Here is a 26,895-nt window from a genome sequence, read left to right on the forward strand (position 1 = left end):
AAATCCTCAAATTCATTTTCGAAGAATTTTTTTTGCATCTTTATAAAATTGGGTCTTCCTATTTGGGAGCATTTATTTAAGTCTTTCTTTGTGTCTTGATACAATTTTGCAATTTGTTCATTTTGGTTCTATACCTGAGTTTTAAAGATTGTTGTTATTTGAAAACCTTAAAAAAATTCATTGGTAAATCATCTTGACCCTCATGCCCTTGATAACTTTCCATTTTTTTCAGTTATTTATTTATTCAGATGGCCTATTTCTATGTCTTGACACAATCGATGGTTTATATTTTATTTTGAAATAATCCAGTTCATCAGTATTTACAAATTTATTAAATAAAGAATAATTATGTTTTTAAATTGTAATGTATCTTATATCCTCTTTCTTCTTATTTTTAAATTTTTTTGTTCTTTTTTAATCTTTGTTTTCTATATTAGGTTTGCCAGATCTCTGTCTAGTTTTTCCAAGGTGCCAGCTTTTGTGTGTATTTATCATTTAGCCTCTTTGTTGGTGTCTTGGGCAAATTACTTAATGTCTCAAAATCTTTATTTCTTTATTTGTTAAAAAAAACCCCACTCATCTCTCAGCAATAATGTGAGGATTCAACAAGATAATTATGTCAGGCATGTGGGTCATGACAAGTGCTCAAAAATCATCACCGTTGTCATTTTATTATCAATTTATTCTTATCAATATCAATTTATTCTTATCAATATCAGAGCTATATTTTTACCACATTATCATTTATTTGTTTTCATACTTGATTTAATCATTCACTAAAGGATATGAATTCATTCTTTTTAAAATTTTTATATGATTTATTGGGGTGACATTGGTTAGTAAAATTATATAGGTTTCAAGTGTACATTTCTATAGTATATCATCTATATATCACATTGTGTGTTCACCACCCAGTGTCTGTTCTTCCATCACCATATATTTGATCCCCTTTTCCCTCTTCTACTATCCCCCTCTCCGCTTATCCTCTGGTCTCCACTAAACTGTTGTCTGTGTCTATGAGTTATTCTTTGTTTGCATTGTTTGTTGCTTTCAGCATTATATCCCACATAAGAGTGAAGTCATATGATTCTTGACTTTTTTCTGCCTGATTTATTTTGCTTCACATAATAATTTCAAGATCCATCCATGTTGTCACAAATGTCACTATTTTGTCTTTCCTGATGGGTGATCAATATTCCATTGTATATACGTACCACAACTTCTTTATGCAATCATCTATCGAAAGACACTTTGGTTGTTTCCATGTCTTGGCCACCATGAATAATGCTGCAATTAACATAGGGGTACATATCTTTACAGATAAATGTTTTCAAATTTTTTTTGGTAGGTACCCAGACGAGGGATTGCTGGGTCATATGGTAATTCTATTCTTAATTTTTCGAGGAAACTCTGTTCTGTTTTCCATAGTGGCTGTGCCAATTTGCATTCCCACCAGCTTTGTATGAGGGTTCCAAATTCCCTTATATATGAGAAAGTTAACATAGTTTTATTCTTTCCTTTAGCATTTCCCCATTTTCGTAACACAGACTTAGATTTAAGACTTATTGCTATTTTTTATATAACATTTTTCCTTTATGGATACATGTTGCCATTTGCTTTCTGTTCTAAAAAATTTTTGCAACAGTTATTTAATGTAATTAAACAGCTATTTAATGTAAATAAAATGTGTAACTTCTTTCACTGCTCATCTAATCCTTCAAAGACACAATAAAGTAGTTCCATTCTTAATGTTGTTTATTTCATATCATCTCTCAATTTAGAAGGCATGTGTCTTTAAGTAACATTTTTTTTCAAGATGTGTTCTGGAGGAATATATTTTCTAAGGACCTTCATATCTGAAATTAGCTTTCTGTTATTTTTGCACAGGAAAGACAACTTGTCTGGGCATTACATTCTGGGTAGAAATGTTGTCTTAAAAAATTCTGTAGATATCTTTTTTGTCTTTATGGAATTTGCTATGGCAAAAGAGAAACCTGAGGCTTATTTCACCTTTTGAAGAGTGAACTTCCCTATCCCTCTGCCTGTTGCTCATGTATTTATAGGCTACGTTTATTTATCTCTGACCTTCAGAATTTCTAGTGGATGCTTCTAAATATGTCAATATATTCATTTTGCCAGGAATGTAGTAGATTCTCGATCTGGATATCCTAACATTTTTTTCAAGGTAAGAAAACATTAATTTTTTTTTTTTATTATGACCAGTATTAGCTCTTATGCTGCCTTCATTGCCTTTCTTTTTAACCTGAAATATGTAATACCCAGTATATATGGTAGTCAGATTGTTTTCTTCTTTCTCCTACCATGGTTTCTTCATGGGAACACCTTCGTTGGAATGAGGAACCCCCAAAGCTCGCTTCTCCATTTCCTCTTGCTGACCAGTTCTTTTCTAGGTAGCTGCCATGGCTGTTTTTAATGGGAAAAGCTGCTACTGAGGCGTTGGATATAGAAGGAAAATAATACTCCAGCTTAAAAAAATGGCACTTACATAGTAGTAGGAGAACGGCTGTCTGATTTAATGAGCCAGGTGGCAGACAGTGGGGAAGACATAATGGGCCTTTCTAACTTCAGGCAGGTGGGCTTCCTCTAGGTCTGGTGGCAAGTACAGGTGGGCCACTAATTGCCTTAAAAATCCAGGTTCATTGACCTTACAGTTAGTGGTAGGGAGTTGACTGTCAGTATTTGGTTGGCAATGTAAACATTTGTGTGTGTGTGTGTGTGTGTGTGTGTGTGTGTGTGTGTGTGTGTATTTTAGTGGCAAAGGGTCTATCAGGGCTGTTAGCCAGATGCCATTTGAAACTGGAACTCCTTGGGGCCTTTTTATTTTAAAAATTAATTACCAGCTTACTTTTATCTACCAACTCAATGTGGCATATGTGAGACATAAGTAAGTGAAGAGCTAGAAAACGCCCAGTGGAACGAAGGGAGAAGACAGATTTGGGAGTTGTGCTTTGTCTCTTACTTCTCCACCCACCCCCTGCTATACCACTGTCCCTTGCGGCCCCATGACTTCTCTTTGTTCTCACTCCTTGCTTCCTCTTTCTCCCCAGCCTGGTTTTAAACCTTATTTTATAGCCATTCTCTCACATCTACTTAACACAGGCATCGTCTTTATTTCTTTGCTGTCTCCCCGACAACTCTAATTTTCCTTGTCAGATCTCGATGGGCCATGATGATCAGGTACTCGGTCCTGGCAGGTATGGCATCTGCTGGGGTGGACTTCCCTTTTCCTTCCACCTTTGTGGAAGACCAGTGTGTTAGCTCGCACCTCAGTCAAGAGGCCGTTACAGGCAACAGAGGAAGGAACGGTTGTGCTGCTCCCTGACAGCTTGCAGATTCAGACTGACCCCACGTTGACACACAGGTACAGCATGTTTCATGGGCAGAGGTTTAGAACTGGGCATCCTGCCTATCCCACAGGTGTGCTCACTGCTGCTGCTGTGATTTCCAGCCTGGCAGCCAGGCCGAAGCACGCGCTTTGTGGGAAGCTGAAAGAGCAAGCCAAGGACCAATTTCCACTTGTATATCAGGTCAGGATGAATAACCTAGCAACACACGTTTCCAATGTTTTCATCTTTTGGTTAAACTGACAAATTGCTATCATTGTGCAGTTGAGCAAATATGTTAAAAGACCATTAAAACAACAAAAATTCAAAATTTGGATGTGAAGGCACTGGTCACTGTTAAAATTCACTTCATATCCTAATGTTGAAGGTCTAGGTTATTGTCATATTTCAAATATGTTAAGGGTTTAATGTACTGGGGCCCATACATAAATTCCATATTTAATCTTTCTTCAGTTACATTTCCATATTTTTTATTACCGTTGCTAGCATGAATACCATCCTCTATAAAAGTGAAGTAATTTCAAGAAATATTATAAAGGCTGTATACTTCAACTGTACTTTACCTTTTTATTGGGTTATTTTGTTATACCAGGTAAAAATGCCCTTGTACATTTCCTGTTTCCACTGGGTTGATGTGTGAGCATGTCGGAATCTCAGATAATTTTTCCAAATAATCTTTTGCTTTCCTTGTATTTAAAGAAGGGATAAGAACACTAAATTCTTAGTATTTTAATTGTGGGTGTTATTTGAATTATATATATATATATATATATATATATATATATATATATATATATATATATATTTTTAAAGTACCATTAATGGAAACATTGTAAACTATGCCTACACAGCAGCAAATAAATTAATCTTCGTAGATACTAAGATAAGTTGTCCAAATAATACCAAACAGTTAAATTGTATCATTCATTTTTGTATGACCCAGAGCCTTGCACATACACATGTTAAATAATTATTTGGCGAATGAAAGAATATTTGGTATGGTGCTGATATTACTTAGATAGCCTCTGGCATCTAATACATGAGATTAAAAAAGTAAGAAGGATCATATTTATAGTTTGCAAGTAGAGGAGTAAGAATAGACCACAAGAAGTCAGGAAATCAAATCGTGCGGTTTACTCTGTGATTCCTTCAGCTTTGCATGAAGGCTATGGCCTTGCACGGGCAGGGAACCATTCTGCTGTGTGCTGAGACCTCTCTGTGCCCAGGCTGGAGAAGGTTTTTGTTCCTACGGGACACATCTTGGGGCATCCCTGGGGCGCATAGTGCTTTCTGGCTCCTTTATGACCCTTCTTGCTCATGCTAGTGGAGTTGATCAATTAATTATTCAAATCGATGTTTTACTTGTTTTACATAAAACAATGGGTTGGCTGGGTGACATTTTACATTTTTAGTTTAGACATATCCCTTTAAGATAAGCACTGAGAAGCCTGGACGATGACAATAGCATACCGGGTTGCTGTGAATCACCTGAACGTACGTTAATTGTTGGAAGCTCAGAGGACTGATACCGCATTTTCCTCCTCAAAGCCCATAAGGTCCATGGCTGCTGCTTTGTCAGCCACACGGTGGAGAAAATAAGCTCTTTGCACGATAAAATAAGGACAAAATAATTCTCAAATCAAATAGTATTTACTGAGTACCAATAAACGATACATTTGTGTAGTACTTTTATTGAAGTATTATTTATTTGGCCTTCACAGCAACAGAAAGTTCACAGGGAGTGTTGCTTTTCTGATTTTTATGAGCAAAAAATTTGACACTCAGAGAATTTAATTAACTTTCTTAAGCTCACAAAGCTACAAATTGCTGGAAATAGAACAAGATTTTAGTTTTTCTCATTTCTAGTAATGTATTCTTTCCTATGTCCCAATATAAGATTAATACTAATAAAATATGCTGTCTAACATTTATTGAATCAGGCATAACACCTTATAATCTCATTTTTCTCCACATAATAGGTCTGTAAAGTAGGTACTATCATTATTCGCATTCTACAGATGAGGTACAAAGTCTACTATGGCAACTCACCAGGGTATGCTGGGGACATTCCAGGGTGAATGCCCTAAAACTGGCTCTCAAGGAGTTTATAATGAAATCAGGGCAATCAATTGTGCACATTGTAAATGACAATAATAATATATTTGAACAATACTTTGATAGCATAAAAGCAATATCACAGAGTAGGACTTGATTATCAGATGGATTGCAGTGGGAGATAAATACTCCAAGAGTGTAGAGACGGGTGGGTAATTACTTTGGGCTGAGGCAGTTATGAGTACTGGAAAGCCCAAGCAGAGTTTCAGCTGCTTCAGGAAGGTCTGGTAAAGAGGGCGTGGGAGGCAGAAGAGTCTGAGCAAGTCCCAGAGTTGCAAATGTGCTCCACTGGGGCGTCCTAAGTCCACGCCCCCTTTTCTATGGGAGTGCTTCATTTTCACCATTTCATAGCTTGAGATGAAAAGATAACTGAAGAGCACATTCTGAGAGTCCACTACTTAGAATAAGCAGCAAATCAGCACAAGTATACTTTTGATTAAGCAAGTCTTCTCCTAAATGCTTTCACAGTGGATGGTCCTGGCAGTACATAAAGCCCTTTAGTAGGTCCTGTCTTTCTGTAAAGGGATTATAGCGGCCCCTCATTAGACAGCGTGGGGCCCTGTCTCCCCACATAACTCCAAATGCTCCTCGGCAAGCATTGCCACTCTGTGAATCAGGGAAAGAAGATGTTTCAGAGCTCCCAAATCTCTGAGTTCCTGGTTTTCTTTTCCTGACCAAATTTGCCCTTGTTTTGCAAATTTGACTTCCAGTGGGAAGGGGAAAGATGTCTACAGACAGGCTATGAAGTTGGAGGTTTCCCAGCTAGCCTTAGATGAAGCCCTTTCCTTAAATGGTGCAAACCTAAAAATGAGCGATGTTTTCAAATTTTGCACTGAAGTTCTATTGGCAAACATTAATCCCTAGCCTCCTACTCTCCTCAGTAGAACAAGCCTAAAACTTTTAGATTTGGAAGGGCCTGGAAATCTAACCCACACCCCATTCATTTTTTGCATGGGGTGGGAAAGCCTGAGATCACAGAGAAATCTATTAACAGGTACAAGTTTACTTAGCCAGAGAATATCAGTCTTCAGAGGAAAACCCCAGTATTTGACTCTTCGTACATAGTTCATGACAAATAGAGTCTCTTCAGTTGTTGCTAGAATAATTAAACTTCTAAGCGTGGAGCATTATAATTATTAATTTTTGTAAGTGTGGGCTTGAGCTGGAGCCCCCCTGACCTGGCCAGTGGTACGGTGGGACCACGGGACACATGTGTGATCACTGATCATACCTTGCTCTACCCGTGGTGAACCTTCAGTCCATGTTTGCTGAGATCTTCAGGTAAATGTCTTTATGGAATATGGACATCTTCTGACTTTGCCTGCACCCCTGTCTTCTATTCCCGTAGTCTTTGTTCCAAATTCACGGACTACTTTGAGCCTTGTTTTCTCTAACCCTCCCTCCCATGGAGGAAACATGAAGGTACAAATTTCAGTTGTTTACCTTCTTCTACCAGGTTCCAGCCAGTGACAAAAACTTGATGGTCTTAAGGATGTCACATAGAGGAACAAAGCAGGAGTGCCATTTTGTTAATGTTAGATATAAATATTTTTATGAACCCTATATGTCTGGATTCATTAGCCATTTAATGAATTTGATGCACAGATGTTCAGGAAATTAGGAGCAACTGACTTCACTGGGAAATTATAGTGAGCTTGGTGCCATCCAAGATATCAAAAACATGCTGTTCTTACAATCTGCCAAGAAACCAGGTATAGTAATAGTCTCTGTATTATATATAAATTCACTATTAACACACAATAAATGTTAATTGTATAATAATAAAGAATATTGAGCATGAGTCTCCCCAGCAGAGACCAGGTTGTGGACATAAAGGGATGCCCTGTGTCTTCCGAATATATCTTTCCTTTGGATTTATATTATATCCACCTGGTGGAAAGTAAAAGAATCGAGAAAGAGCTAATTGGTGCCTTACGCTGAGGTTATTAATTTTGAGTCATAAGAACTGACTTTGGCTTACAGAATTTTTCATCAAAACAACTGTATCCAATGTCTCAATTTGCCCTGCCAATCACTTTGTGTTTCACAGGCAGTGCAAGTGAAGTATAAAAATGGGTGAAGGGAAAATGCAGTATCAGGCCAGACTGGGAATTGCAGCTGAGACTGTGCACTGAAGTCCACACCCAGCCTAGAGGCGGGCACCATTTTCCAGGGTATTTGTTCTGCTTTATTACTAACTTGGTCACATTATACGGCTAGGAGGCCAAAAATATGGAGGGGAAGAAAGGGCCAAATAGGTCTATGCTCTGTACTTGAAAATGTTCTTCTCTAGCAGTGGTATGTTGGTAAATGTTTACAAACTCGTTCCACTCCACCCCTGTCTCTGTCTCTCAAAAAAGGTCTGATTTCTAGTGTTTGCCTATTTTCAGGGTGTAAATACTCGCACCATGGCCAATTTTAAGCCACCAACTTGACAATAACCAACTCACAAACTTCCTGAAAATTTAACAACCAGTTCTTGCAAGTTGATAATAAGCGGTTCCTGCAACTCGCTGGTCCTCAGTAGACAATAATCATGGTGGTAGAGATGGGTAGTGATTAAAGATGCCCTGGGGTAAGTAATACCCAAGGTTAAATTCTAGCTCGCTTCTTACTAACTCTGTCATCTCTAGCCAGTTGTTTAACCTCTCTGATCGCAGTGTCCTCAGTGACGAAATGGAAATAATATCTATCATAAGATTGAGAGTTGTATAAGGAAGATAACTAATGTAGAGTGTTCAGCAAGGTTCTTGGCATGTAAGTACTCAAAAATGCTAATTGTTGTTAATATTATATATCTTGAGATTAAATATGATAGTCCCAAGTCTATGTAGAAATATTACGATTATCAGAAAATGTGGAATAATATAGATATCAATTGGCCCTGGCATGTGAGCTGTGGGAAAATCATATCTTAATATTCATCAGGTATTTATTACAGTAGGCTTATATACGTAAATGCGAAAGTGCCTCACAAATAGCCTTCAAAAGGAAAAATGTGCTTGATTTCGGAGACATACAAAGAAGAATCCATATCATATTGTTTTACAGATGCCGCCTTCACTGTGGGTAACGCTTGTGGTGTCTTCTTTGCTGGTGAGCTGTTAGCAGCTTTTGTCTTTAGAAACCAGTCTTTTGAAATAGATGGGCATCAAAGTAGTGGTAGGTGCAAAACCATCCAACTGCCCTGCTTCACACACGCTCGACAGGCCCAAGTTTCCTGTTCAGCTCAGGGGAACGCCGAGCGTCCGGTAGGGGCCACCATACACGTCCCTCCCACCACGCTACCCATCTCCTCCCCTTCAAGCACAGATCAACTGGACAAACAGAAGTCCAGAGAAAACAGGGCTTCTTTCCCAAGGGGACCGTGGAAATCGGGCGTCTCTCTTTCTCGGCCACTTAAAATGATAATCGATGCAGGTTTTGCACTCTCTGAATCAGTTTGTTGTGTGGAAATTCTTTGAGTCACAATCGACGAGGAACACAAATGTGTAATACTTTGTAAAATAGGAATTCTAGGTAGGGGAAAGAAATTTTGAGCACCACCATTAAGCACACCTTACACATGCCATGCACTATTAAGCATCCCCGATAATTCTTTGGCTTTCCTCTTCCACCATTGTCTGGAAAAGCTTGTCTGTTGCCACCAAAGGCTAACGTAAATGGCTCAGGGCTCTATATTGTCCCATTGCTGTTTACTGTTATCTCACTAATTTTAATTTGGTTCAGATTCAGCGAGCGCTCTCTGTTCACAGCACAAAAGCATTTTGGCAGCCATTAGCTCCACGAGTCGGGATCCCAATCACACACACACAAAGAACCTGCAAATTAGAGCTTATATTCCTTATATTTTCACATGGCTGACTGAAGTAAGACAACTCCACAAACAATGCATTTTAAAGCACATTTGCAGGGGGAATATATTACAAATATGGCTAGGAAGTGGGCTGCAGTAAATCTTTAAAAGTGACTGATTTAAACCCAAACTTAATGTATTTTGGAGGCCAGCAATAATTTGACTTGCTGAGTGGATGGAATTTATGGGTATAATGCAGTGCAAATAAAAACATCCTCTTTCAGTCATAAAGGTGTATGCCGTGTCCATGCTGGGAAATATAGCTTCCCTTACCCCCGACTTCTGGTGAGAACTCAGGGGAATAGCTAAGTCAGACCAAATGCCTTTTCTTTGTGGCCTTATGGAAATACCAAGTTTTATTTTTGTGTTTTAAGAGGGTTTCTAGTGCCATCCTTGGATCTGAGCTTTTGTGTTTGAGAACCAAATAAATAAGGCAAACCCAGAAATGCACTGCTGAGCTGTAAGTTATTTTCTTCATGAGGTGACTCAGACCTGAGTGAAGGAAAAGCAGAGGGAGGACAAGGGTTTGGGACTTAGGATGTTTCCATCCACTCCTCAAAAGAATGACCCGAGGGGGAAGACTGAGGTTTGTAAGAAACCCACTGTCAATGGGCTTCTGACTTTGGGGATTTCCTATTTCTGAACTGTATGCTTCTGACATGTAACCCTGAGGAAGAAACCTCTCATGGTGCATGTGTGGCCAAATGTCCATGAGGAGCTGAATTTGAGGTTGGAATATCGGAAGTGATGCATTTCCGTGGATGAATTGGCATGAAGTGAAATACAGGCTGCAGGCTCCCTCTTCCGCATCCTTTGTATTTGGCCTCTTAGCCTGGTCTCTCCCCCTGCCCCACAGCACTTCAGCCTTTGCCTACCCTTTGCCCATTGATTCTAGTTCTCTGTGAAATGTGCCCAGGAAAAGGAACAAGATCAAGGCTGAGAAGGATCATGGGCACGGCGATAGTCGTCTTTCTTGCCTGAGCCTCCCTCCATTCATGGAGGACCTGTAAGTGTCAGGACCAGGCTCTATGCTCACAGCCAGTAGACTGATGGTGAGATGACATGCAGTATTGTCAGAGCCCAGGGAGATTCATGTAACATCAAAAATTCATGGTTTACCTGCCTGCAATGAAGGGAGAAAAAAATTACAGTGGCATATTCTCAAGGTTTTGTATTTCCTGAGATACTTTCAGCATAAATTGCAGCTTTTGGAGAAGGCATAGTCCTGGCCCCAATCCCATAATTTCACCATAAAGATCATTCATAAAGAGAAAAATCATAAAGATCGTTCAAGTCAATATTTGTTTCAGAAGTCTGGAACAAATAAATGTCGAGGTTTATATGACCACCTTCCTCTTACATAAAAGTTTAAGATCAGTCACGTTGGCCTTCCTGATGGGGACAGTTAGACGGTGGGAAGAGAGGTCGGGAAAAGATGTAGGACACTTCCAAAATCATGACATATGGAATAGCTACAAAATATTAGGTGTCCTGTGGAAAAGCTCAAATAGTTAGTCCAAATTGCCATAGAAATATCTTCACTTAAAGAACTTTTCTGTTGGATGTATATTATTTCTTTAGTTAATTAGTAAACCAGCCAAAATTTATAGCATCTCCTTATTGTTTAAGTTCATTGTGGGTTTCATGGGTACATCTCAGAAATAGTTTTCCCAAAGGAGAGTGGCAGCTTTTAAAGTGAATGGGAAGTACTGGAGAGATGGGACAATGCAGCTGGTTTCAGATGGTTCTGTCTTGGTCAGGGGTTAGACGTAGTTGTGACTTTTCCCCAAAAGCCTAGGGAAGTGCCTGACCTCAGGTGTGTACTATCAGTTCTTTGGGTGTGTGACCTGTATGCTTGCATCCTAAGCTGTTTCTGGGGTCCAGAAGACCACACATGGTAATGGAAATCCATATTGCCACAAGTTCAAAGAGATTTGAAGCTGTGACAGGCAGTTGAAATCTCTTGCCCTCATCCTTTTCCTTTCCTCTCCCACATTCCTATCCCCCATTTCCTTAAGCCTCAGTTAATCCAAACCAGCAGGATTCTTGACCTTCAGAGATCTTTCAAGCATTGTCCAGGATGAGATTAGATTTGGGTGCACACTTAAGATAGCCCAGATTTTGGTAATATATGGGCTAGGGTGCTGGAAGACTTGGAAGAGGGCACAGTAACTACCCCTCTTGTGGTGGGGCCTTCCTGCTTTCTGGATTGACCCTAAAATGGCATTTTTAGAATGACCTCTCCTAGGACTTTGGGAGGGATATGCTCAATTTAAGATTTTGGTATATGATTTTTGCCAGCTAAAACTTCCTTCCCAAAGTTAATAGGTGGCATCCTTCTGCACTTATCTCTGGTGCTGGAATTTTGTTAGGATGCTATGCTTTGGGAGTACTTGTCCTGGGCTGCCTTACAGAGTACTTGGCAGGAGACTGTGGGGAAAACAAGAACTGTGGTGATGAGAAGACCTTGGTTTTCATCCTGTTCTCATGTTACACTAATGTAACCACTTGATTTTCTCACCTGTAAAGTGGGAATGATGGTAATCCTTCCTCTGCTGACAAATCTCACTGAGGTAGGCTCTGAGAGATAACTTTTGGCACTCTAATAACTAACCCAATGTGGATGTGTTCTAAGATTAGACCTTCTTATTCCAAATCTCCCTGTGAGAGAATATCATTATGGAGACGATTTATGTGGTGCTATCTAGTTTATTATTTCCTTTCTCTGTAAAATAGTAAGACTTCTCATTTATCTGGCACCTGCTGTGTGCCCTCATGTTATTCATTACCAGTGATCACAAGGATTCCTCAGGTTGGGGATCATTAACCTGAGTTTACAAGCTCAGAGGCCCAAGTACCCAGCCTGCTCTCACATGGGGGTGGCAATGGCGCTGTAGCCCACCGGAACCGTGGACTCTGAGATCCCTTGTTTTCCCATGAGGATACATGGAATCCACTTACTTATCTAAGCTGTTCCTCTCTGTACTAGTCTGTTTAAAGAAGTTCTGCTTAAAATGTATTCTAAGAGATCAGAAAACCCAAAATACTACCAAGTTGTTCTGAGATATAGGCCAACTGTGAAAAAAATGTGTTCAATAAAATGTCCTTCCAATTTAAATAATGGAGAACACTTTCACATATAGTATCGCATTGAATCTTCAAAACCCGTTGGAAGGGAGTATATGTATTTATCATGTGTTTAATAGATGAGGAAACTTTAAAAGGCCGTATGCTACAACTTTCCGGAGGTCAGGTAGCCATTAGGAAGCAGAGGTGGGGCATGAGCCTGGCTATTCCAGGGTTCTTTTATTTTTGTCACTCAGTCACATTCACTGAGGAAAGGGGGCAGGGAAAGAGCAGAGGTTATGAGAGAGCGATATCAGCAAGGTGGTGGAATAGGAGTTTTCTATTCCCTTCCTCCCAAAGAACATTGATTTTGATAGTTACCCATGGACAAGAGAGTGTCTTTGTGGAGGTCTGGGAGTCCAGTGGAGAAGTTCCAGCATACCACTGAGAAAAAACCTGAGACTGGACACATTGAAGAGGGCAAGAGGAACGGTTCCATTTTACTCACACATTTAAATATAATTACAAACCTTTTTTTTTTTTTTTTGCACCTAAAAATTGCAGGTATAAATCCATTGGTTGGAAAGGGGTAAGAGTGTAACTAAATTGGTCTGTTAGGTCCAGTGATGAGAGCAGATGCTGGGACATAATCACTTGAGGCGTATATGGTTTGGGGAATGAGTTTAGTGAAGGCCGGTTTCTGGTGGCACCTAAAAAGCTCCCTCTTCCCTATTTAACCACCCTGAACTTTGTAACTCTCAAGCTGCTTTGACTTGAGATTTTTCCAGATTATGGACTTGTAAATTTGTAAGTAAAATGCAAGTCAGTTTCCTTTTTGAAGAATCACGGGAGCATGAGGAGCACGTGGGTTTCAATGTTAGTCCTTTGTGATCTCTGCCATGACTTCCCCCACACTACAGAGTCATCCGTTGGGATAACACAAGATCGTGGTGGGATGTAGTGGAGCCCTTCTCTTGCTTTGACTCTAGATATGGATTAAGCCACATGCATTCAATGTAGAGCCTTTGGATGGCCTCAATAGATGTAAAACAGGGCTGTGTCCTAGCCCCTTCTGTTTTTAGCCTTTTAATATTCTAGCCTTTTAATAACTTAGTACCACATTTGAATTAGCCAGATCAGGATTACCTTATCATATTCTTCCTCCTCCTCCTGCTCCTCTTTCTTTTTATTTTAATGCAGATAGTCTAATTTGGATAAGCTAGGAACGATCCATAGATCAAAACCAGAATTAACGTTTAGGTAAAAGTGCTTCTGTACTATTTCACAAATAGAGCAAAAAAATCACACACACACACACACACACACACACACACACACACACACACAGTTGTAGTTATAGATGGAAAGATTTGAGAGGAAGCCAACTCATCTGTTTATGCAGGTGCAGGTATAAATTTTGGTACCTGAGTGATGTTCAACGTAAAGTAGGAAGGTGCATTATTCCAAGTTAGGTATTGTATGGGTAGTTTACTAATAGTTTTATTTTTTATGGCTCCTCTATACATGTATGATGACAGAAAGCAATACATCAGGAAAGGCATTGTTTGGTTCTCAGGCAGAACTGTGTTCATTACATTGTGGTCATGGTCTTGGTTTGAAAAACCTTATATTTCCAGCCCTCCAAAGCACTGTGGTGTATTTACAAGCTTTGTGTTGAGGAAGATGTTGTTTACCACATCACCAAGGTCTGTTGTCTGAGGACCTGGGGAGAATTCTGTCTCGTCTTAATACAGGAGTCATTGTGCTTCTTTTGCACACCTACGTTTTGTTCTGCTTTTGTTTTCATCTCTCTGGCACAGAATTGTGACTGATTATGTTTCTTCTTTTGTACTGGCTGCTGGGAAGCTCAGAATCAAAATTATGGTCCATCTACTCATAGAACATATACAGGATCTTCTGTTAATACATTTTATTTATTAAATCCACTCTTGGTTTTAGTTTAGTTTCCTATTTTTAGTTTCTTTATGTCATAATGTATTCTCTTTTGGATTTTTGTAAGGTGCTTTAAATCTTTTCTATAATATGGGGGAAGAAAAGTAATTTTCCTTCTACTCTTCTAGGTTCTTCTGGCTGATCTAATCAAAGTAACATGAGACACATTAACAGGAGAAAATAACTAAGTTTATTACATATGTGCATACCGGGGATCTGTAAGAGGATGTGATCTGAAGACAAATTGGGTAGCTAAGGCTTACATGCCATCTTGAGCTAAGGAAAAGGCTGTGTTGTGGTTTGAGCTTTCAAAGGGAGGAAGGCGATTCACATGGAAATGGAAAATAAATGTTTGGCAAATGAGTGTTTTCCAGGCCATCTTTAGCAATGGAACACAGGGAGGACTTTGAGCAAATGGGCCTTGCTAGGTTCCTCCCTGTCTGTCACACACTAGTTCATATTGAACTTCAGCTATCTATCGTGATAGCTCCCTTCCTGGAGCATGTCCTCTGTCTATTCTCTTTTAGGCAATTAGGGGAAAGATCAAAGCTTCTTCCTGAGACTTTTGTTTCTTAAAAATAACCAGCTTAAAATAATCAATATCCCATAAAAACATATTTTGGGCTGGTAAACTCTGCTCACCCTCAATAGCAAAGCAGAATATAAATATATAAACAAGCACCGAGGGTGATAAAACTATGGTAAAAGAGACAAGGGAGAACATTAAGTATGGGATTAGAGACCAACTCTTTCCTGAACACCCTACGCTATTCTACACGGAAAAAGACTTACCAACTACTATTGCGAGCTAGTTTTAGTCACCTCTATGTTCCCATATTCAGAACAGAATCTGGCATTCAGTGGGTGCTTAATAAATACTGGCTGTATGAACGAGAAAACATAAATACTGTTTTACACTTTACCTGGACTGATTTTTTAACTGATTTTTATTTTTAACCTATTTTGATAGGATTTTAAAACTCAATGGCTAAGCTAGGAGACTATCCTTTTTTCTTATATGAGGAGGAGCTTCTTTCAAGCAGGTGGATGAATTTGTTATTACCTGCCAAGAATCATTCCCCAAGCCATAATTTTTCAATTATGGTAATAAAAAGTTAGTGCTCCTATCTATGTATTGAAACAGATTTCATCCATAGACACCTACACCCCCTCACCCCTTTTTTGGGCATGTAGCCATGTTATTCAAGTACTTTCTGAAGTTTTATCACTTCAGCTGCAAAAATTAATTTTTACTGTCTGTGCTTTGGTCAATGTCACTGTGATAAACTGGTTAACTATGTGCCTCAAATCCTGGTTTAGAATGAGGAGGGGTAGAAATAAATAATTTTGTAGACTTGGTTGCCTGAGGTTCTTGACAAAGCAACCTAAGAGCAGAGATAATTGGCATGCATTTTCATTCAGACGAGTGACAAACGTGTAAATCATGAATATTTTTCCAACATAATGTTTTTCACATATATGTTTGTAAGGAGAATATTTATTTTATGAAAAACACCGAAGAGGCCACATCACCTTATATCCTCATCTGTAAAAGGAAAGGCTTGGGTGAGACCAGCATGAAGGTCGTTTCCGAAGAAGATTGAATAAAACATCCATGGATAATGGAAACATAATTGAACAAAAGGCTTACAGAAAGATTCTGCGTGGCATTGCTTTTATTTTCACTATTCCTTCCATTGAGGTTGGAGAACCCATTCTTCAACCGAGATGGGGGATTGAGCCCTAACTATTTTATATGGAAATTAGACCTGTGTTATTTTTTGCTTTTGTGTCTTCAGTTGTTTGGAGACAACCATCTTATCAGTGGGGCCAACATGATCATTAATGGAAAACAGTGCTGTGCACCAGTAGATCTTTACTCCTTGATCAATAGTTATTTACTTCTGAGGGGTCACAGCGTGGTTAATATAACTGAATAATTTTATTGATAGATAACATAACAATGAAAAATAAAGTTTAAAATAGAAGACGAATGAATATAGCACTTTCTTCAGGCATGAATATTATTATTTGAAAACTGCAATAGGTGCTGGAAAGTTGGAAGGGCAGACAACAAAAGCATTGAATAATTGTCCTAGGACTATAATCAGACTTTCATTATTGACCTCTGTTAATATTCTACTGTAACTGTCTGCTAAATTGGTTCCTTGGGGCTTGAAATATACAGTCATGTTATGAGTTCCTATCGTAAATTGCCACACAGTAAAGTAGCGAGTCTCTGAAATAGTGTTGGCCCTCGTTTGATCAATACTCAATTCAAAGCAGTGCAATAGGCAACTGTTTCCATAGAAACATTGATGTCACAGAGGTTGAACAGCGGCTGTTACAACAAATCATTTCCTTTGAGCAGTTATAATTGACTATATGTATAGTTCGCTGTCACTTGAGACCATTTACATCAAGCAAGTAACAGAACCGCATTAGTTATTCCAGGAGTAAGAGGGTTAGCTCTTCCTTTTGTGACCTTACAAATACCTAGGAGGATATTGCCATAGCAACCAGTAATATAACAGGATAAACATTAAGGTAGCTAGCTACCTTAATGCAGTAGCATTCTTTTGGAAGCTGAAAGGTAGTTTTAATAAAGTTTACCTAGTTGTTACATTAACACAAATCCTTTGCACCCCACAGTAATGACTTCTTTCCTCTCTCACAGACATCGCCAATAACACAGACATTACAATTTCAGTTCTACTTCATTTCCTGTTCCTTACCTTTGATTTCCCTCTCGGCATCTGGCTGCTAAGGCAGCACACATGCACATTTGGCAAAATCTTGATGATTGAATACAGAGTTTGGCCCTGGACAAGCACTGAAGTCTGAAGTGCTTCAGAATTGAAAAGTGAGATTATGAGAGAAAGGAATCTTTAACAAAAAGTTAAATTTTCACTCTGGCTAAATAATCTCTAGATTTTAAGGACATGAAAGAAAACAGAACAGATGCAAACTTAGCGTACCTTTGTTTTATTTCCTTGGGCTAAAATTACCACCAGAATTGAATTTCATATTCTGGAATTCTTCACATTATCCCACTACCTTATCACAGTTTTCCTGTGCCCAAGGGCACATTTGGAATATTCCATATACTTTTAAGGAAATTAAGAGGTATATGTATCCTTTGGTAGGTAAACAGGCAGAAAATGGTATTCAATGTGTTAGCAAACTCCATGCCAAATTAAAGACCATAACCTAATGTATTTCTAGAATTATGAAAATTAAATAAACTCAGACGGAATATCTAATTTTTAAAAAATCTTGTTGGCATCTCATCTGAGCCTTACATAGCAGGCAAAATTATCAAGAATGGGAAGCTGTAATGGCATTCACGTTGTGTTCACTGCCATTTGCATTGTGTCCAGGGGAGAGGAAGTTTACGAGGTGTGTCAGGGTCTAAACAAGCATTTGCAGCCACAATCTAGAGATCAGGTTTTATGTGTGAGCAGGCAGGCATTGACCATCTCGGCCATAACTGCAGGTATGGTTAGCAACACTGTCATCTTGGCACCTCTGGAAAAGAAAAAATATATATGGTCATCAGTGAAAAGAGGAGACAAAAACCCTTCTAGGACATGTTTACTTGGAAAGGATTTCCAATACAGACCCACAATGATCAGCCTATAGATTTTTGACCAGTCTGCTCTATTCCTCAGGGTGAATCCTCAAAGGTAATAAAATTGAATTGCAATCAGTATTCTTTGATACTAGCCTGCCACCGAGTGTTATTCACCTTGAACTAGAGAGCAACTATTTATAAGATTGTTTAGAGACACAAATCCAGTAAATTACTCTGTTTCACCTTAAAAGAATGTTTGACTTGAAGCGTAGATATGGCTATAAATCTTATAGGAATAATTTATAAGACAACATAGTGAGTGGTAATCTTCTGGTAACAATGGATAAAGAAAGACGGTTTGAAAGGAAAAAGTGTTCCCTTGCCCAAGGTCAGTGACCTTTTCCAGGGCCCTGCATACAGGAAATTTAGTAATGGCACCTGGGTGTCCTGAGAGAGAAAAGGGAAACAGCTGCCCTTTGCACATATGCCCTTTACTACAGAAATGCTTTTCTCATAGCTAGCCATCTTTCCTTTGACCACACAGCTTGGCCAGTGGAAAAGGAGAATGAGTCACCCAGTACTGGGTACCCAGAGGAATCTGTCAGTCAACAGTCAGTCAACAGCCGAACAACCTTTCACAAAGTTGTCCTAGTCAGAACAGCTGGTGGTGTGTGTGTGTATGTGTGTGTGTATGTGTGTGTGTGTGTGTGTGTGTGAGAGAGAGAGAGAGAGAGAGAGAGAGAGAGAGAGAGAGAGAGAGAGAGAGAGAGAGAGAATGTGACAGGCACTATGCATTCTAGCTGAATATAGTAATTTCTAATCATGTGTGAAAACATTTGGGTCAGTCTCGATATATGTAAAGTTTCATTGATTAGCATATGATATTAGAGTAACACATTTTAATTTTATTAGTAAAAGCCTCTATTATTTGTCCAGTGAATCTATGGATAGTAAAATAATAGAGTAAAATAAAAAAGAAAGAAAAGAATAAGTTATAATTTTGGCTTTTCTATTTACTGTTTTAATATCTGTGTTTCATTTGCTTCATATGAAAATGAGGGTTACTTTCCCTACCTCTCACAGATAAAGTCCTAATGATAAATTTGTGCAGTGAAATAGTCAAGGGGTACAGATATTTCAATAGGACCCCTTAACCCAAGTTAGAGATGTGAAAACCTATTAAATTGGTTGTTTTTGAGCATAGGGGAATAAAAGCAAGCATCCCAAACTCATTGCTTTTTTTTTTTTCATTTTGTATCTCAGTAACTTAAAAATAGTTACATAAAGGAATGGAATATTTCTTTTTTAAATTAAAATTTGTTGGGGGTGACAATGGTTAGTAAAATTATATAGGTTTCAAGTGTACAATTCTGTGACATTAATACATCATCTATATATCACATTGTGTGCTCACCACCCAGTCAGTTGATTCTAGGAATGGAATATTTCAAAAAGTGTTTTCTCAAACCATGTGAGGCTAATTTCTTGATAAGTAATTTAATGTTTGATTTCTGAAACTCATAGGAGTACCAAGCCTATCTACAATATTGCCAAAATAAATTTTCTGTGAGACTATATATAACCAAAGTACTTCACTTGAATTTGATTAAGTAACCCTAATGAGTTACTTTATTAGGGTTTTGACAAGATCAAGTGGAAAAAAGCATTTTAAAGTATAAAATTTTTGTTAAGTAAAGCATATGAGCATAAGTAAGTATTTCTTCAGTGACTAGGGTCTTTTATTTCAGGTTATTATCCCAAACATCAGTTTCTGTTGTTTTGTATGTGTATGGCTGGAAAAAGTATGGAGGTTGAGTTGAGTCTGTATAGATACTATATTTCTTTGTTGACTAAATCTCTAAAAAAAAAATTTTTTTTTTTTGACAGTTTTTCTCTCACTGTTTTGGAAGTGGAGGGCAGGCGAATAAAATCTGGTTAAAGATGCCAGGTAGCTGGGTTTCTGCTGGTCAATATGTTGATATTAGTATTCTCACCAGGCATAGCAGAACTTCTCTGAGACAGAGTGAAGTGCCTAAACTATGCCCTTCTGATGGTGGAAAGGTGGGAATGGCATTGACGAATGTTTAAGTATTTTCTATGTAGTGTTGACTTAATTTTCCTAAGTGTGGCCACTTCAGTATCTGTGACTCCTTTGGACTAGTCTTAGCCAATTAGTCTCAGGCCTGTTATTGCCATTGGCTTCTGCCTCCTCCCTGGCATATCTAGAGTGCTTGTGCTGGCTCATGCTTGTGCTGTTATCCTCTGCCTATCTAGGGACTAGGAAGGCCGAGCTCCAGTGTCCCTCCGTTGCTGGCTTCACTGCCCGTCACCATTCTCTGCCTGTTGCCCTGACTGCCGCCTCTGGCACTATAACCATCCCCTATTCTTATAAGCTTTCTCCCCACCTTGACTTCCCTACTATTTCTAGTGGTTCTCCCACTTTCTCTCTGATTCCTTCCCTCCCTCCACATCCCTTATACCTTGTGTTTCCCAGAAAGAAGTCTTTGGCCTTACACTTTAAACTCTTTCTTGGAAGGCTCACATCTATTCTCATAGCTTCCATTCCTAGGCAATTACTCCCAGCACCAGACCCCATTCTGTCAGTCTCCCTGTGTTGGAGTCTGAGACATTTGAAGAAAGTCAACAGAGAAAGTAATTCACAGTGGAAGGCCACCAGGAGGGATTTTGTCAGGATTTTTGGAGCCTATATTTGGGGTAGGGTGGGTGTCTGTGTAGGAGAGAGTACTTGAGAGGAGAAGTAGAACCTACAGGGGATGGCTGGGTCCTGCGGCAGCTTAGAAGTCTTTCAACTGTTAGCAGTTCTTATTGCCACTACTAGTGTAATATTAGTACTAGTATTACTAGTACTATGGGAGTAGTAGTAACGACTAGAGAAAGGTAAATAAACTTTCAATGAATAACATTTTAAATTATTTATAGGTAATCCCTTTAAAAAGATGAACTCAGTTACTTTCCATGGCTAAATCAGTGCCTGGGGAATGCGAGGGGCTGATACCCAGGCAGTGCAGAGGGCGGTGCCCGGCAAGGAGCCAAGAGGTGAGGGAGCAGCCTTCCCGATATCCTGACACCTGGACACAAAGCTGTCACCCTTCCATGTGAATGGCTGTGTCCTCCACCTGTCGCAGAGTCTGGCCTTGGTTTTCAGATGCCACAGCTGACGTCAGGGCCACCTTCCCGTGACATCATCGGGTTTCCAGTCACATACCACTGTTTCCTGCAGGAAGACTAGAGATTCTTTTATCAAGGCAACATTTCCTGGGTTCTGCTGACAATGCGCCATCCGCCTGACTGGGTTTTCCAGTCCCCTTTGTGCTATTTGCAAACCTGTCAAGGAGAGACCAGAAAGAAGACTTCGCATCTCCTCTACTCACATCTCCTGCAGCCCAGACTAAGGGCTGAGTCAATCCCGAATTCTCAGGAGAGAAAATATGGTTGGCCCCACTGGGGCCAGTGTCTTCCCTTTTTTGGAAAGGAGATGATACAGTACAAACATAGCAGATGAGGGTTTAGTGGGAAGGGTAAGGCAGGCAGCTCCCAGACAAGGATGGTCCGTAAGGTCAGAGAAGATATTTCCAAGACCTTTTCTACATTCAAGCAAATTACAAACATAAATAATATTTTTATGCTCTTCATTTAATAGCACTGATGTCTGGTGCATTATCAATTGGGTATGTGCCATTTTATCCAGTAGTGGTAATGGATAATGTTATTTAAAATATTTCTAAGGGAGCAGAAACACAAGTCTAATGCTAAAACTATCTGTATGACTTTGGGCAAGTCACTTGAATTTATAATTAGTCTGATGCTAATGGTAACAGGGCAAGGCAAATGATTCAAATAGAAATTGAGTTCTAAATTTTGCTGAAGGCTCATGAGCGTCACCTCCAGTTAACAGACATTAATCTAGAGCTTTTCTAGGAGTGGTAGGGAGGACGGGACGGTGGTATACTTTGGGGATTTTTAAACACACTTGTTTTTGTTATGTTGCATTAAATTTTATATGATCACTACTTGTTTGGGATGAAAAGCAAGATTTTACAGACCAAGATTTTTAATACCCAGGTTTGCTTTGTGTATGGATGTCTTTGAAGCATAGTTTGTAGTCATAACCATATAATAATATATCCCATATGGAACTAACTGAAATTGAAGAATGACCTGACAATTTGATTTAGGTATAAAAATTTTTATAGCTTGGTCATGAGAATGAGATGTTCTTTCCTTCCTGAAGACTGTATACAATGTTTCTTTGGAAATAGCTTCTTCCTGGGGCAGAATGAACCTGGAGCAGAATGAACCTTCTCAGGCTCTCTGTCATCTTTGCGATCCTGGCATAAAAAATAAAACAAACATGGCAATGGAAATGTGTCCTTTCAGCTGAAAGAAATTTTAGTTTTGGTTACTCAAAATAATGAAAAGAAAGGCATTATGGGAAGAGGTGGAAGAGGAGGGATAGACCCTGACTTTGTCTGACATTTGCTGAGCTAGTTTGGACATAATTCTATTATTTCTAATTCAGTGGGATGGCTTTGAGGTGACTTCTGTCTTTAAGGTTTCAACTGCTGGATTAGCAATCGAATCTGTGGTAGTGTTTGTGCTGCCAAAGTGAGCCTGGTTGGTTGTGCTCTAAAGCTGACCCTTATGCAGAAGACTGGGGGCTAATCTGCACTGTTGGAGGCTAATCGGCATTCATAGATGCTGATGAATGATTAACATGTGATAAGTAGTATTCTAATATTTTGCTTTTATCGACTCATGTAATCCTCAAAACAATCTCGTGTGGCAGGTATTATTTTTATCGCCATCTTGCCAATGAAGAAACCATAAAGAGGTTAAGACAATTGCTTAAGGTTGCGCTGGTGATAAGGGTTGGGGCCAGGATTCAAATCCCAACAGTCTGACTTAGGAGCCAAAGTGCTTTATCACTGTGCTCAACCCTCAGGAACCATTTTGGCTCTGAGAAAGTTGTTTAATCTTTGAATCTAATTCCTGTGACTTTAAAGAGCTGTAACAATACTTCCTGCCTCCCCAGCTCCGAGAAGTGTTCTGGGATTAATAGCAGTACGTGTCCATGTCAGCCTCTGTGGGTCTCTCTCTTATGCACCAAGCTCTCTTTGAAGTCAGTCAAAGCCCTCTGTGTGCATGTGAAGGGAAGCAGGGCCCTTGGCAGGAGAGAGATGTATAAATAGTGAGTGAACGTATATAAATCACTTTTATTTTCTTGGAAAATGATCTATATAGACATCAAATAGTGTGAAATGCTTTGTATTGTGTGTTTGCAGGTAGCGTCTCCCATATGTGACATTCTCATGTTGAAGTCACATTCCATGGAAAGTACCCTTAGGGAATAATTTTATGTTTCTAGTGTCTGCTCCTCAGGTAACCCATGAGTTTCTTGGGGGCAGGAACCAGGTCTGATTCATCTTTATTCTAAAGATTTCCTTACCTTTCCCACTCCCTTCTAGCATCTGTTTTGGTACTTGACACATAGTAGGTGTTCAATAAAACCTTGCTGAGGGAATGGAAGCTGAGAGAATTGGATTTTGTATAGTGATTTCTCAGCTTCATTCATAGTGAGGGAGGCCACCCGAAAGGGCAAACTATTTGGGGAGAATTGTGACAAGAGCAATTTTAAACCTAATTACAAGAGAGAGTATGAAAAATTGTGGCTCAATATTAGGAAGAGTTTCTTGACCAAAAAGACTGTGAAAAGCTGGAAATTGTCTTGTGGGGCAAGGCTGCAATCTTTCTTCACAGATCTTGATTGTTAGGTTATTTGGGGGTAGACTCAGTTCTACCTGGAAGTAGGACAATTGAGGGAGGAAGAGGTGGGTCCCTTTCTCAGCTCAGATTCCATGGCTGGAACATGGAAGCAGCAAGGAAACCATTTACCATGGATGGAGTGTAAAAGAAAGCATATTGGCAGACACTGTCTGTGGCACAGGAACTTGTCACTGCTGAAGTTGTTATCCCAGTTAAATTTTGTCAGACAGAGTGATATTTGCTAAGGATTCACACAGCAGGCATTTTTTTTCAGATGTTAACCTATCCAATTAACTTTAACATTTATCAAGTCAAGGGACGAAAATCTACTCAGAAGCTAGTAACTACCTTCTCTTGGGAACTGAGACTGAATACCCAGAAGAATTTCATCCTTGGCATTCATCCTTCCTGGAGCTCATTAATTTGGGTCCTTGTTTTCCTCATTATCCTAAGGAGGACAAAATAATCATGGCAATTTCAATTCCTAATGACAGAGAAGATCAGTGACTTTCATTTTCATTTTCCAATCAATTAATCAGTAAATTAATCAGTAGTTTTTGTAACTGTTCTGTGAAAGTCATCATGCTACAATTAAATTCAGGATCAAAAGAACAATTTAAGGGTAAGGAGTGCTTCAGGAATACAAGGGTATGTCAACATTAGAAAACAAAGGGCAAAACGGTATAAATCTCATAAAGCAGAAAACCATTTGATAACAATCAATAGTCAATCTTAATAAAATCTTTTAGTCATGTGGGATTATAATGATACTACTTTAAAATGAAAAGTACCTATCTGAAGATAAAAGCTAGAAGAATTTGCATATAAAGAAAGAACATAACAAGAATGTTTACTTTTACCATTATTATTCAGTATTGTTTGGCAGTTTTAGCCAATGCAATCAGACAAGGCAAGAAAATAAGAGGTATAATAAATATGGAAGATAAAATAAAAGCATTTTTATTTACAGATAAGAGGCAAATGAAAGACTGTTAGAGAGTCAGAAAGGTGGGCAGTTATAAGTATACAAACAAAATAGCTTTTCAAATTGACTCTTTTGTATTTTTAATTAAAAATTTCTGATTGAATAGAATGAGAAATTTCCATTAACAACAGCAACTATATATCTATATACCTATATATCTATATATCTATTCAAGAAATATATACACATATATGTGTGTGTATGTGTGTGTATATATATGTATATAACTTAGCTACAAAAAAATAAAACAACTTGAATAAATAGAGATATAATAGGCATACAGATCTAGATATAAAATACCATGTTCTTGGAAGGATTCAATGTTGTGAGGAGGTAAAAAAAAATAATGCAAATACAATAAAAATCGTAATGGATTTTTTGAAACCTGACCAAAAATGATTATGTAATTCATTTCAAATAATAATACACAAAAATAGATCCGAAAAATTTAAGAGTAGTGAGAGAGCAGCTCTAAAGGAGATAAAAGAGTATTTCAAAGATTCACTAATTAGAACACTGTGATATTAGTCATAAAATACACAGATAAATCAATGATTCAGACTAGAAATCCACAAAACACATCCAAGTAGTCATCAGAATTTAGTATATCATAAAGGTAAAGTAGAAGGATGGTTTATTTGAATAAAAGTTATTATGACAATAGGCTAATATTTGGGGGGAAGTTTAAGTCCTTACTTTATACTTTACATGTAAATAAATTTCAGATAAGTTAAAGTTTTTATTTTATTTTATTATGGAAAGAGGAAAGTGCTGGAGTCTAATACGAAGAGACCTTTCTAATATAATACAAAAGGCTTAAACCGCAAAGTTTTGATAGATCTAACTATATAAAACGTTTTAAACTTTAGTATAAAAAACTCCAAAACACCTCAGCTAAGTAAGGTTACCACGCTCCAGGTATGCGCTTATACCAATCATCTCACAGCAGACCTGATGGTTAAATTGCCAGGAATTTTGCAATATGATTGTTAAACAGAGCCATCATTAAAAATTAAACTATAGACACTTGCAAGTAAATAAATTGTATTAAGAAAAAGGTAATAAATGTACAAAACAACTTATCTCTTCCTAATTATTTTACTGCATTTTGCTATAGAGTTTATGTCTATTGTATCTGTATGGTGGAAATATAATCCGATTACAGGAAGGAGGACAACTGGAACTGGGGACGAAGATGCACCTCCACCACCTTCCATCTGCATTCCCTGTCCTACTCTGCTTCTTTCTGCGTGTCGGTATCATCCTCTCTTACTGAAGACCAGTTTCTTCACATGGCTGGGACATATTAGCCAGCAACTAGTAGACTTCCATTTTCAATTTCACTGCCAGAGAGACAAAGAGCCACTAAAACTTGCTCGCTTAATTCAAGATAAAAATAGCCCAGAAAGGACTTTAATTTCCTATTTGGGCTAAGTGCCATCCCGTGGACCAGTCATAAAGGCCAGAGGGATTTGGTTGTTGATTGGTCCAGATTTGATGTGAGGTCCTAGACCAATGCTAAGTGGGAGGTGATATCAATTAGAATATGGCCCCTGCTTTTTGAAACACATATTAGAAGGAGCATTTCCTAGAGAAGTATTTTGTTCTGCACAGACAAAAGAATAGATGTCTATGACTCTGAGCTTTTACTTAAGTTTTATCCAACTTTTAGAGAGATCCTTCCTTGAATTATAGGATACTTGTAAATCACAAGAAATTGAATCATGCTTATGCCCAAAGACTATATTATTATAAAAGTGATCCTGGAGATTTGGGGGTACAGAGATGCTTTTGTCTTTGCATCTAAACTGATACTCTTCTACCAGTCTTCACTGCCATTGTCAATTGAATTCATAACCGCTAAAATCCTGTTTTGAAAAACTAAGATACATTAATTCGTAACATACTAACATTAATTCCTAACTAATATTTTGGAAACCATGAAGGAAATAAAAACTATCACCATTTTTCTATTTAGTTTAAACACCTATCATAGTCTTGAATTTCGTAAACATTTATTGAGCACTTACTATGTGACTTAGCGTGATACCAAGAAAAAAAAAGTAACCTTTTTTCTCAGAGCCTGCACCTGCTGGGAGACTTGATGTATGTTATAACTAGGTCTCGGGTTGAGATCCACTTTGGTCATGATGAGAGAGAGAGAGAGAAGCAGCCTCCTTACTTTAGGATCCTTATG

General features: G+C 38.5%; 1 pseudogene; it reads left to right on the forward strand.

Moving 5' to 3' along the window:
* Window positions 1–3,187: 3,187 nt before the first annotated feature.
* LOC117025547 (tissue alpha-L-fucosidase-like) overlaps window positions 3,188–26,895 on the forward strand; it is an 86,984-nt pseudogene continuing 63,276 nt past the window's right edge.

This window comes from Rhinolophus ferrumequinum, chromosome 8, assembly GCF_004115265.2.
Source record: "Rhinolophus ferrumequinum isolate MPI-CBG mRhiFer1 chromosome 8, mRhiFer1_v1.p, whole genome shotgun sequence".
Lineage (NCBI taxonomy): Eukaryota > Metazoa > Chordata > Mammalia > Chiroptera > Rhinolophidae > Rhinolophus > Rhinolophus ferrumequinum.